General features: G+C 34.3%; 1 non-coding gene across 1 annotated transcript; it reads left to right on the forward strand.

The window, feature by feature from the left end:
* The first annotated feature begins 329 nt into the window (after positions 1–329).
* TRNAQ-CUG lies at positions 330–401 on the forward strand. Its single transcript has one exon. It is a non-coding gene; the product is annotated as a tRNA-Gln (tRNA).
* Positions 402–9881: the final 9480 nt, after the last annotated feature.

Genomic DNA, 9881 nt, shown 5'->3' on the forward strand with positions numbered 1-9881 from the left:
TATGTCTTCCTGTAATTGAACTGAATTGAATGAACTCAAGAGTTAATTTGATATCATGATGAGAGAATTCTAGCTTCATGCATTAAATTTTGAATCAACCTCCAAAACCCCTGTGACCATAAAAAATAATTGTTCATTCAATTGAATGGATAGGTTCAAAATGCATAATTTAATGATAGATATCCAGAGCTGATCTGGGAAATTTGTATTTTGGTTCTCCACCCTCTGACTTTGATTGGGTTCTATATTCAAATATGGAGAGGTATTGGTCTGGCCCATTTTATTATTAAATATATATAAAATTTAATAAGCACATCGTAAGACAATGTGGTTCCATGGTCTAGTGGTAAGGACATTGGACTCTGAATCCAGTAACCCGAGTTCAAATCTCGGTGGAACCTTTTCTTTTAATTTTTCTATATAATAATTTATATGTGACAGTTGCAGACTATCCTCACCCCAGTTCTATATTTTATTTTGACTTATGTTTTGGTGATTACATACTATGGCTTCTGTGTGTATTGATGGAAAAACAAAATTTTGAATGTATACTTCAAGTGATATTTTGTGGGACTATTCTATATTTGGATCGATTCTTTTATATTCTTCTCACATAATATGTAGTGTCTACCATAGTTCATAAGTTTATAAACGACAATGATATGGGGATGTAAGGAAATGATAGGGCACATGTTTAATGCTTATTTAATATGGCCACTTTGGAAGAAAAAAAATACTAATACGTAGTTACCATGAAACATATATGTACTTTAAGCAAAAAAAGAACTTAAAATACCCTCTTTCTGATTAGATGATATAAGTATTAGGGCAAAGAAGCATATAAGGAGTACTCTTACAGCGCTTTCTAGGTTTGATTTTAGATTGGATATGGATTTTTGGGTTTTATTTTTTATTTTTAAATAAAAAAATGCTTTCAAAAGCAATGATACGGAAAATACAAAAAAAAAAAAAAAAAAATGTTTACTGTGGCATCCCTTGGTTGAACAATAAGACCTTGATAACCTTATAAAGGGCAAACTATTTAAAAGACTTTTTTTTTTCTTCTTTTTTATTTATTATTATTTTATATACTGAGTGTGTCTAAAAGAAACTTCTATTAGTGTATTTAGAACTTGGCATCTTTATTTAATTGCCTCTTATCTTACTCCCAAAACCATTTAATTTAATTTCTCGATGAGGGTAAATATATCATTTTGCATAGAAAATGCATTGAATGACTTTTTTAACTTTTTGAAAAGTGCTTTATTTTTTTTTAGTATAAAAAGCTCTCTGCTTTTACCCTTGCATTAAATAAAGTTTGGGAATAAAATAAAAGGACAAAATATTAAGGTTCCAAATTTATTGATAACTTAGTGGACACGATGTGCCCAACACTATATTTTCCTCTCTTGCCCCCTAGAAAGTTCCCCCCTACCCCTCCCATCTTAGCTCTCCTATTGATTGAGCCGCTAGCTCTAGGAAAGTTAGCGACAATTTGGGCCACTAGGCCACACTTTTTGGAAAAGCACATAACAATTAGGCATGTCAGCACCTAAGAGTAAGATGCACTTTAAGAAAGTTGATCCACTCGCCAACACTCGGACACGCTCTCAACTGAGTAGTGCCAAACCACTAGGCTAGCTATGGCCCAAGTGTGCCTCTCTCTCTCTCTCTCTCTTCTATATATATATATATATATATATATTTGAATGCCTACTTCTGCATTATCACAAATTGGATTGAGCTGAAATCTTTTGGACAAATAAACCCCAAGGTCCTTTGTGTACTTGTTCAGCTTCAAAGAGTTGGCCATGCACCAAATTGGATCATTGAAAATTCTAGAAATTTAACATGGTACAAGAAACTAACAAGGGATGCATAGACATACATAAAAGGGAATGGCATTAAATGGGGAAATCATTGGTTTCAGATTTAAAAGTTAATATATGATCTATCCAATAGAAGTCTATCCATGTTTCTACACCCCCAAAAAAAGTTTGGCCCCGTGAGCCCAAGACCCACCTTGGGTTGCCATGAGAGCGTATAGGGCCTACGCCAAGGTCGGACTAGGGTTGGATTTTTTAAGCTCGATGTCAGGGCCAGGCTAGGGTTGAGGCCTAGAGCTAACCTAGCCCAGCCCTTAGGTTATACCAAGCTCAGCCTTATGGATAATTATGTGCTTAAACATGTGTCTAGTATGTTTGACATGAGGAAATGGATTTTTCATTTTTTTTTTTTTAAATAGTCTGGTGATTTGAGTGAGGTAAAGATAATTCTTGAGTTAATAAGGGTTAGCTCAATCCTGAATGACGAAACAAGGTCCAGGTCAATCTATGCGAACTCATTCTGGCTTGCTTGGCCTGGCCTAATAAGGAACAATTGAGCTGGATTTGACTGAGAAAGCCTAACAGGGTTGAGCTTGGGTTGAGGTTTTTAGCCTTGAGTCAAGGCCAAGATAAGCATAAATTAAGCTGAAAGAATCTGGCGTTGGACTAGGATTTTAAAAATCCCAGACCTATGGCAACCCTATCAAATCATGTCTTAGGTATCCATTGATCAGATTAACCATTTCATCCTTCCAAATCAGTTAATAAGGTGTCAACCAAAGAACCCTCACCCCCACCCCACCCCCCCACCAAAAAAAAAAAAAAAAAGAAGGCCCCACCCTACCTTAGAACATAACCCACTTAGGGCCTTCAAGTTTCATGAGATACCCTTAAAACAAAACTCACTAATTGTCTTCTATCATGTCATAACTCATATGAGTGTGACGGTCATGTTTTTCTGCATGAACGATAGCTTTCCTTTAAAAAAAAATAAATAGAATGCCCAAGTTTGAAAGGAGATTATGATATTCTAGAGAATCTTCACGTTTTTCCATTAAAATTTGAATCAACCACCAAAACTGTCACAATCTAACGTAATTGCTCATTGGCTTGTTTGTGTATGTTTTCAGGCCATTAAATTGAATGGGTCTTGTACCAAAAAACAAAAACAAAAAAAACAAAAAATTGAATGGGTCAGGTCTAATTAATCATAGATATCCATATCTGTTCTGGTTTTATTTTATCCTTCCGTCCCCCCTTCCCCCTTTTTTTTTTATTATGTCAAATAGCTTTATTAATAGGAGTACGAAGTTCCAATTACATCAGCAAAAGGAAGATGAGGAAGAAAAAGAGGTGGGGGAAAATCAAAAGAGAAAAGAGAAGCATGAGCGGAAGCCACGCTATCAGCCAGGGAGTCAGTCACATAATTGCCTTTGAAACCAAATGTTTGACGGTGAGAGTGAAGCAGTCTTACATAATCGAAAAAATATTAATTATTTCTCCCACCCCCCCCCCCAAACACCCCACTCTTCTGTTTATTACTTGGGTGCTCTATGTTAGGGCCTTCTATTTATTTTTTGATAGAAAATAATTGAGTGAGGAAATGAGTGAGATATAAAATGTGTTTTTTTTCTTAATAAAATTTCAAAAATGTACTTGTTCATTTGTATGGAATGAAAAAAAAAAAGAAAGTAAAGAGACAACATGTAGATTATTAAATGACTTCGCCGGGTCATGTGGCAGTGGATTTATTCTACCCTATCCTTCAACAAAATCTTATTACTATTTTCAATAAAAATTATTAAGAACGGAAGAATTATGATAATTTTGTTATAAAGTAGAGGTGATTTCAAAGCATTAAATGAGTTACCATCGAACCTTTACCTCTTCTTTGTTGTTTCTTCTCACCGTTACAGGTGCTGCCCACAATATATCCTTTCCCACCACTTTTTACCCGCTAAACAAACTGATCCTTCATGTATATTAGATCTAATGACTTTGAGTGTATATTAGTTCTAATGACTTTGAATCAATAACCTGTGTTCAAGTATCCTCTCTCACAGTTCTTTTAAATCTGGGTTTATTCAAATATGTTAAAACAAACATCAAAAAAAATATGAAGAAAGGCTAAACAGATTAAATAGAGAGTTTTAACGAGGTCCACACACCGATATAGTGTGTTACATCATCAGGTAAAGAAGAAAGTGATTCACTACATTGGAAGAAGATTACAACGGAGATCTTTCAAGAACACCCAAACTCTCATTAGAACACTCGCCTAAAAACCTTAATCGAAAACCACAAATCTCACAATGCTTGCTCAATAAGACAATAGTACATATATATACTCTTCAAAGTCGGATTGATCAATCGAATCACCCCTAAAATATGTCGGAGCTAATCAATCTTCAAAACGAGTAAAGAATTCGAGACTAACATAACAAAATACCTCAATAAAAAATTATCCCTAAATAAAATATGAAACTGTAAAATAGGAAAATATACCAATATTTAGAGAGATTATATGATTGAATTTTTCGATAAACAGATTATATGAATGAATTTGATTGTAAAATTTGATATGTTGTTAATTCAAATAGTCTCATCAAACAAATAGATGTAATAACCAAATCAGTCATGCATAAGTAGCCTAAACTAATTGCACAATCAGTTCCTTAATTCCCTAGTAATCCCCAAAAAGGTTTCTTAATACACTACTTGGGATTCTAGAGGGAAACATTTGGAAGAAAGAGTAGAATAATTTGGCCTACTTCGTACCTAACCTTTTCTCGAGTACCCAAAAAACAAAACTTTTTAACTCTAGATGGATATTCTAGACCTAGATATTCTAGAAGCTAATTGGGTTTTTTATTGGTTTATTTATTTTTCCCAAAAAATGATATTGTTTTTTTTTAGACACTGGAGACCCAAATTCAAGGTGAATACCCACCAGACCACTAACTCTATCTACAGTTTGTAGACGTTCCTCACCCACTCACTATCTGAGTCAACAATTACTAGCTTAATCCATGACCTTGATCCCCTCTTTCAACGTTTTTTTCTCTGTAACCTTTGGTCTTTGTGGGTAGTTACTACCTTGGAATTGACTTTCTTACCAAGTCTTACCAGAGAAGAAGACCTCTCACTTTCTTTTTATGCCAATCAGCAAAATTATAATCTCTCACCCAAAAAATGGGGGAAAAAAAAATTGTAATAGAAGGGATTGATGGTTGCAACTTACAACCTTCATAAGACAGAGTCATGTTGTAGTAATTCACTGTTGCTTCATTTCTTGCAAGTTGGGATTAGGAATGAATATGGGTGGGTCATTGGTAAATTCACCCATCCTACCCCAAGGGGATGGTTTTGGTAAGGCCTAATCACAATTTGAGCACTTGCATTCTATATTTCTACTTTCATTCTATTTTGTTAGTTTTCCTATTTACTTCTTTTGAATTATTATTATTATTTTTTATTATTATTTATTTATTTATTTTTATTTTTTTTTTGAGGTGGGATAACAATGAGTATTCAAGTCTTCGGCCTAATTTATCCTGTGGACCTATACTGATCTCATAATTGTGTGGACCGAGTCATATTGGGTTTAAATGAGAATCATTTAACTTTCATCGAAAGCAATGAAGAATACTAAACACCCCTCATGTGTGTGGCCCTAAGGAGGTAAGAGAAGTCGAAATCAGAACCACACACATGCATCCTGAGACGAAGGTCCCTTGCTAACTTTATTACCACTTGGGGTTTACATTCCTATAGATTGCTCAGTCAATTTTCTTCAAAATGCTAAGGCTTCATTTGATAGGGGTGAAAAACAAATTTTTTATTATTTTTTTTCTTTTGAAACTTGAAGGGAGCAAAGCTAAGCAAAACTAGATGGAAATAATTTTAATAATTCTAAAAAATACGTATGTAATTAATTTTAAAATATAATATAGTAATCATATGAGGGCAAACTTCGACCTAATGGTAAGGTTGCCCCATTACCATTGGTCACTAGTTTTGAGTTGAGAAATAATCTCTCTACATTAGATATAAGTATAATCTATGATATTTACTAGCTATTCAATGATCAAAATTATCACATCATTCCACATGGCACAATAAAATGTATCGCTTTGTTAGGGCCTACTTATATCTTATGGTAGATTGGTTTGGACTGAATTTTTTTAATGTGTAGACCCTAGAACATAACCACTAGGACCTCATGTGACCTAGATAGAGAAGCTTTTGGAAGGGTCTTCTATCATGGTAATGTCATTAAGTTTGAAAGTCATGTTCTCCTAAACTCTTCTATCATGGCAATCAAGACAACATTGAATGTTCGACTAACTGTTTCTCCTGAGTGGTTGAAATGATTTTGGGTGTCCCTATTACTTGAACCCTTCCCAACAATACATAGGAACATTCCAAGTTGTTCATCCACTCGGATGTTGGTCGTGTCTTTCAACCACCCCCTATGTCTAACATAATCACATAGGTTAAGGAAGACATGACGTTCCATCCTAAACTCTTCATAGCATCTGTTAGCATGCCCATTCAACACCTCATGCATCATCACAGCACCTGAAAATACACTATCCCTACATGGTTCTCAAATATATATCGTCTCACTTAGTAATTCCATTCCCATGTGAATGATCGTATCTTCTTCTTCACTAGAAGTTTCACATAATGCATTTGACATAACTGCAATAAATAAACAATTACTACTCAATTGGAAACAAATAACTGTAAAACATAACAATCTGACACATCATCTCAACCCAAACACATGTTCAACATTACACACATCAATAATAGAAAAAAAACAAAAAAAATAAAAGTAGCATTCAATGTATCTCCAAAAATAATATTACACACATCAAAAGTATTGTCTTGAATCCAAAATTATCAAAAGTAGCATTCAAACACAACCTCAACTACTCCAAGGCATTTAAAAGTCAAGTCCTCTTAACAGGCTCTGCACAGACAAACAACTCACTCCAACTAGGATCAGCACATATACAACTGGTGGTCTTCAAATATATCTCCTTTGATATATCCGGTATGGAGGATAACACTGCCTCACATGCACTCACACTAAAATCTCGAGGACAAGATGCACCTACCCCACCACAAACAGGAGATGTAACAGAAGTACTGGATGCTTTCTCAATTTTAATGGATAAATACTTTTCATACAAGTCCTTCACGTGGCTATCTCCCTTATTGACGCTCTTTTTTCTTCGTCCCGTGGGTGTCCTATCAAGACTTCGCTTTGTGGTGGTCTGAATTGGAGTATGAGTATCCTCATGAAAGGGGTCAGTCGTGCTTATATGCACCGGGGTACTAGGGGAGTCAAAGACTTGCTCAATATCAATTGTATTAACAGCTTCGATGCCATCCAAATCTTGAGTACTATCAACCCTTAAGTTACCTCTAGCATATACATCCCCAAATACCATACTCAAATCTGACCAATTGTTTAGTCCATACTTCCTGTATTTCAACCAACCTGGATTTGCCTGCATAAGCAGTCATTGTATCACTTAGATGTACTACTCATTGTAATCTAATTTTTAAATAATTCAACTAGCTAGTGAAATCTATTGTACCTGTATTGCCCTATCCCATACGGACTCATCATCAACTGTGACTGCTTTTGTCATTGAGTTCCACCAAAATCCAGTTGTGTCAAGCAGTCTCTTGAATTGTTGATACTCGTGTTTCAACTTGTTCATCTTGTTGCGTAATTGTTCTCTCCCAACTGTATGATTTAAAGCTTGCTGAAATTGCTTTGTAATGTCCTCCCATCCAGTTTTGTTAAATGAATTACCGGATTTGTGACCATTTTTTACAGATTCCTTCATTGCTTCAATGAAAACAGTGGTCTCAAGTTCTGACCACTTAACGGCAGGCATACTACTTTCAGACATAATAGCTAGACATTATAAGTTAGTGTAAAAGTTAGCGTACTGGGACAAAAAAAGACTGAACACTAAAGAAAGAAATAACAAAGCTCATCTTCACATATGATACAAAAATTTGTAAATAAAACTTACATGCATGAAGACCAAGCAAAGTAACAAAGAAACCCAAGTAACAATGTCTTATTATAATTAGGGGTTATAAATAACCAAAGAGATCTGGAAATCAGATTTGGAATCATACCCAAGCAAAGTGACAAAGCTCCAATAAAATTAGACTTGGGGAGAGATAATGGAAAGACCAATAAAACCAAGCAAGGTAACAAAGAAATCAAGCATAGGAAAATAACAAAGAAATCAAGCATAGGAAAATAATAAAGAAATCAAGCATATCCAAATTGTAGGTTTGTTAGATACTTATGGACAAGCTAATCAACCATGAAAAACTGATTCAACCATCAATAGAAGAGAGAGAGAGAGAGAGAGAGAACCTTGAGGAAGAAAACAAGCCACTACATGGAGAGTAAATGATTGAGTTTGAATTTAAAGTTAACATTTGGCTAATTTATACCATACTCTATCAATCCTACAGTTGGAATTGCTAAATCACTCTACTGCATGACACACTAGGTGGTCTTTACTCAAACTGTCACCCAGTATAGCATCCACCTTAAAACACAAGTGTTGTGTGTTCATTAATATGCATATGAATCCATAATGTATCCATCCCACAAATCAGGTCAGGTACTTGAGACAACTCTTTCAAAGATATAACCATAAGAACATACATCACTATGTAATACTTATGAGGAAGGTACAAATCACTGAAAGATGTACAAGAAAAGTAGGATACTGGAATTCGAAGTTCAGACATACAGAAAGAACACAAAAGTGACATAAATGTCACAAGCCAAAATAAGAGATAAGAATATCAAGTTCTCAATATTAAAACTGAAAAAATGATGGGAGAATCACAACCCACCAAATCTGAAATTATTATTTTGCACTTAAACATCAAAGACTAATTGGATAAGGATTTTGCAGTAATAAGAATCAGAATTATATAAAAGTCAAAGGTTCAAGTCCAGCATATCCACAAAGAGGGAAATTAGACTACTTGGATGTTGGAAACAAAAGCCATGGATAAGCTAGACTGTGGAATTAATCATTAATAAAAATTATTAAAATGATATTAAAGAGAAATTAATCACAAAACTGGAAAAAGCCAACACTCCTTGCATAAGTATTCAAGGAATACATTTTAACTATTTATTACAACTTAATAAGTATAGTCGGCAAGGAAATACTTCATACTATGTAACAAGACATTGGCTAGCTAAAAAAAAAAATCTTGCTATACTATAATTAATGGCATGGGAGTTATGTACAAAGAAATTATAAAATAAACTCTGCTTGTAGGTTTCTGGAAATGAAAATGAAATGGCTGTGCCATAGAAAACAAACACACATGCTGCTCTTATAAAACCAAAGCCTATATTAATATAAATCAAAGTACATACATTTATAGATTCAAAAAAAAAACCTTAAGCTTCTCTGTAGACTACAATAAGGAAGCATCCAATAACAGTATCATATTCTAAAAGAGAACTTCACAACATTCTATACATTATTAACATAGGCAATCATTCTCAGGTCGACTCAAATGTTTACATAATTTGGTAATCTAATCCAAGCAAAAAGTTGCATAGATGGCATGAGTCTCTATAATTTCAAGGCAAGGCAACTGACACAGGGAAGAACAAAACAAACACTAGAGTAATAAACATAGTATAATGATCTGCTCACAAGCACCCAAGCAAGAGTAACTAGATAAAAAAAAATCCCAATTCAACAATTGAAAACTAACAATGATCGCGAAGAAGACAATTAGGGATTAAAAAGAAGTTAGATATATCAGAAACCTGGAAATTGACACAATCAAACATACTAACAGCATTAACAGCCTAGGGATCTAAGAGGAAGTTCCTTGCTGGGGTTGAATTCCAATAATAAAAACTTATGCCCTTGTTTCTACAAAGGACCATACCCTGATTCCCAATCCTTGGTAAAAAAGAAAGATGACAATAACCAAACCGTATAGTGTAACATAATTATTAAAAAAAAAAAAAAA

The sequence above is a fragment of the Macadamia integrifolia genome, chromosome 2, assembly GCF_013358625.1.
Source record: "Macadamia integrifolia cultivar HAES 741 chromosome 2, SCU_Mint_v3, whole genome shotgun sequence".
NCBI lineage: Eukaryota > Viridiplantae > Streptophyta > Magnoliopsida > Proteales > Proteaceae > Macadamia > Macadamia integrifolia.